The sequence below is a fragment of the Hippopotamus amphibius genome, chromosome 9 (assembly GCF_030028045.1).
Source record: "Hippopotamus amphibius kiboko isolate mHipAmp2 chromosome 9, mHipAmp2.hap2, whole genome shotgun sequence".
Lineage (NCBI taxonomy): Eukaryota > Metazoa > Chordata > Mammalia > Artiodactyla > Hippopotamidae > Hippopotamus > Hippopotamus amphibius.
Window position 1 is genome coordinate 69,419,630 of NC_080194.1, and position 4,911 is coordinate 69,424,540.

The window sequence follows — 4,911 nt, forward strand, 5'->3', positions numbered from 1 at the left end:
ATTTAGAGATACACAGACTTTAAAGTGCCCTAAGGGATTGACTACTCAAAAACCCATGAGCTTGATTATTTCTGACAGTGGGTGAAGAGAAGGGACTGGGTCCTGGGAGGGCCATCCAGGGTTCTTCAGAGGTGGTATTGGTCATACTTTGTTCCTAAACATGGGTATACTTAGATTTAATTTGTCATTTTTCTTTTTCCTTTCAAATGTATTATATATATATGTATATATACATATCTGATATATATATACTTGAATTAATTGATATTAAACATAAATTATGTTTACTGAGGTAAATCATAGAAGGGTTATTTAACCTATCCAAATTTATGCATAGAGAAGTCCCCATTCAGGACTGTGTGATCCAGAGCCCATGCTCCCCCATTTCATTTTTGGCTCTGCTCAAGGTGAAATCCTCCTAGTGCAGTGCCCAGGAAGAATTGCCTTTTCTCATAATCATCTTATTTTCTCGTGTCAGTGAACACTATGGACCACCAAGTGTCTTCCTTCATTAACTTAGCTGCCAGAAAGTTTATTCTAATGTATATGTTCAACAATAATTAACTTATCATAAACACTTAGTCCATATATTTTCTTTCTTGTAATGATTTCTGATTTCTCACTCACCTTTAAAATTAATTCATTGCAGCAATCCTATTTCATATATAGTTTCATATTATAAATAATCTAAAAGCTTTTCTTATGAGTAGTGAATAAGTAGTTTTTCATAAGAAAATAAATAATTTGGAACCATTACATTTTCTTTAAAGATCTAAATTATTGCCATTAAGGCAGAATCCATTCTTTTTTTGCTTTGTTTTTTTCTTTTTTCTCATTTCCTAACCCTTTGAGTTTAGCATGGTTTTAAAACCAATGAGTTCTCATAGCAAAGAAAACAATCAATAGATTGAAAAGAAAACCTATGAAATGGGAGAAAATATTTGCAAACCATACATATATTAAGGGATTAATACTCAAGATATAGAAGGAACTCAAATAACTTAATAGCAAAAAATATAAAATAAAGCCAAATAACCCAATTAATAAATAGGCAAAGGACTTGAATAGACATTTCTCCAAAGAAGACATACAAATGGTCAACAGTTATATGAAAGGTATTCAACATCACTAATCATCACAGAAATGCAAATTAAGACTACAATGAGATAGCATTTTATATCTGTTAGAATGGCTATTATGAAAAAAACAGAAGATAATAAGTGTTGATGAGGATATATAGAAAAGAAAATCCTTGGACACTCTTGGTGGGAATGTAAATTGGTATAGCTATTACAGAAAACAGTTCACACACACACAAAAAAATTTAAATAGAAGTAGCATATGAAGCAGTAATCCCACTTCTGGGTACATAACCAAAAGGAATTGGCATCAGTATCTTGAAGAGATATATACATCACCATGTTCATTGCAGCATTATTCACAATAGCCAAGATATGGAAACAACCTACATATGTGTTGATGGGTGAATGGATAAAGAAAATATGGTATATGTATACAATGAAATATTTTTGATTCTTAAAAAAAAAGAAAATCATGTCATCTGTGACAACATGGATGAAACTGAAGAAAATTATGCTAACTGAAATAAGCTCAACACAGAAAGACACATACTATATGATATCACTTACATATGGAATTTAAAAAGTTGAACTCATAAAAATAGAAGAGTGATTGCAGGAGCCAAGAGAGTGGGAGAAATGGGGAGATGTTGGTCAAAGGGTACAAAGTTTCAGTTATTCGGGAGGAAAATTCTGAAGGTCTAGTTTACAGCATGGTGACTACAGTTAATAATAATGTGTATTGGAAATTTACTAAAAGAGTAGACCTGAAATGTTTTCACCACAAAAATATCCAAATGGTTACTATGTGAGTTGATGGATATATTAATTAGTTTAATTGTGGTAATCATGTCACAATGTATACATCTGTTAAAACATCGTGTTGTACACCTTAAACATATACAGTTTTTATTTGTGAATTATAATTCAGTAAAGCTGGAAAAAATTAGCTACTAAAAGAAAAAAAAATAAAATAAAATCAATGAGTTCTCAGTTTGGGATAAAACAGGTGTGTAGAGTTGTCCTGGGAAAATGTATGTACACCAGGTGCAGTTTTATTTTGGAGAATATGCCAAGTCAGTAATCACAAGAAAGCTTCTCCAGAATGAATCACCTTTTGAAAAATATGTTGAGCTATAAAAGGCCTTACGTAAATACATGATTATCTTTCTATGTATGGAGAAGTTGGTGGGAGGCAAGGAGCAGATGATAGATCGCACTGAGTTATTTAGGGGAAGCACTTGGCTCTCTTCTACCACAGCTCCTCAGAGGGCAACTGAGGCCAATATGATGAAGAATGTTATACATAATTGAGTATTCAGCTTCTCTCATAGTTTTAATTGTCTTTTCAGGATGAGGGTTGGTAACTATAGTAAAATATCTGACGAGTAAACTTCAGTGTCATTAGGAAAGTGAGCATAATTGTTTTAAACATTGCAAACCAAATTTATATAACTTTCAAAGGCATCTACAATCCACACACAAAGAAAAGTACAGACAATAAAGAATCAGAATGACATGATTCAAATCTGAGTTCTGCTACTTCATAGGTGCTTGGCTTCTTAAAACATCAAACTTAAACTCTCTGAGCCTTTTGTTTACAAATATCTGAGATGGGAATGAAAACATATGTTACAAGGCTATTAGGATTTTGTGATTCAGTATGTATAAGAGCTTACCATCACAGAGTCACAGAGTACCTGTCACAGAGTCTTACTTGGGTAGTGACTGTCAGGTCTCTTGGCCACAGTGTGAAATTAACATGAACTAGTAACTTAATCCAGTTTCTATAGTCAAGCATTGATTAGGTGATTGATTGATTGATTACTTCATGTATTCATTTGAATTGATTTATTCATATAACAAGCATTTATTGGTCATGTACTCAATGGTGAATAAACCTATTTTCTGTAAACTATTACCTCAGAAAATATTGCATGTATCATCTGGAAGAATGCATAAGAAATTAAAGCACTACTCAAATATCAGCAATACATTCTATAAGCACTCCCCAAAATGAAAATTAGTATATATTAACAACAGTAGGTGAAAAACAGTCAGGATATTTTAGCATTCACGAATGGTTGTATAGGCAGATAAGCCAGGGCAGAGGATGGGGAAGCGACCCAAGAAGTAAATCTTATCTCAGTGTCAGACCAAAAGCCAATCTGCAGACATTCGATCTTTTCATTTATTTCAACCATTCATTCAGTCATTTGTCCTCCCATCTGCCTATGCTTCCTTTCACCCATCTCTCTTTATCCACCAACTCATCAATCCATCCCGTAAATAGTAAATGCTTAGTATACCCCTGTTAGGGTCTAGGCATTAAGAATGTAATGATAGGTCCATTTCCTCAAAGACCTAAATGTGTAGTTGCAGAATGAGCATAGAATAGATAATTATAGAGCACTGTTAGTCTGTTTTAATAATATTTTGTATAGATTGATAGCTATGAACTTAGGGTTTGGAGTAATGAAGACCTACATTTGAATCCCAATTTCTCTACATAGTAAATTTTAGCAAACAAACTAAACTTTCTTAGCCACCATTTGTTTAGCCATTAGCTTGTGATTGTAATAGTGTATATTTCACAGGACTACAGTGCAGATGAAATGTGTCCTAGAAGGGAGTAGACTTTTCCAGGTAGCCAGCCAAGGCATAGGAAGAGAAGGTGTATAGGCAGACAGAATGGCATTTGCAAAGCACTGTGGAGACTAAAGGGCTGGATGTAAAATTCTATTGCCACTTTGGCCCTTCATTTTTCAAAGTCATCTGTGGCAGAGCAAGTGAAGGAAGCAAGGATCTAAAATAAAAGAAAGCAAACCCCCAAGAGAGAGAGAAGAGAATGAAAGTGTGCACTAGAGAGAGCTCTTAGAAACAGGGACTTAATAGAGTTCTTCTGGCTGAGTGCAGGTGGTCTTTAGGAGCTTCACATGTTTAGAAGCTAACTTACATAAAGTTAATGGCAATTATTACTAAAAGGAAAATAAACTTTTATTTCAAGCAATGAGTTCTCTGATTTGCTAAATGGGGTAAGAAAACATTAGATCTAATTAAAAGTTTTAGTGGGTTTAATTTCTTTTAATTTTATGCCCAAGCACATCAGTACATTTTTTTCCAAATATCTGATTAAATATAGGGTTTCTAATATTTAGTGAACTACAAAAAAAATATGTTAGCTCTTCTCTGTGGGATATATTGTACAGAATATATTGTACACAGGCAAGCAGAATATATCATTTGCTGTTAGAGTGAGGCTCTTTTGATGGATCATAAAAATATATTTAAAATGTAGTTAAAGGAGAAGGATGACATCAAACACTTGTAAGTTCCTTGAGAGCAAATGTCTAATCCTGAATATTTACCACCAAATCTCTACCATAAGGCAGTGAAGTCTATAAATACTCACTGAGTGCTTAACTGTTCTGTTAAATTAAGATTTTAGAGGGTGGGAATATATTTTGATTTTTATAGTGTCTGGAATTGTAATAGAAATTTATGAAGTTATATTTTATAATTATAAGGTTTCTTACTTCTGAGGATATTAACAGTGATTCATGGTTACAGAACCCAATTTGAAGAAGAACAATTCAAGTTAACCCTTTATTATAGTGTCAGACTTACTGGTTCTTTTAATTCCTTGTAGACTTATTTATAGATTTTCATTTAGCAAATTCTTGGGGTTCTACGGTGCATCAAGGCAGCATATTAGGCACTAAAAAGATAAGATACAAATGAAGATATGGGCCCAACTTCCTCAAGGGAGATATAAAAGAGGAATAACCGGAGAACTATATCACAAGGTGAAAATTGGTAAGTCTTGTGAGAA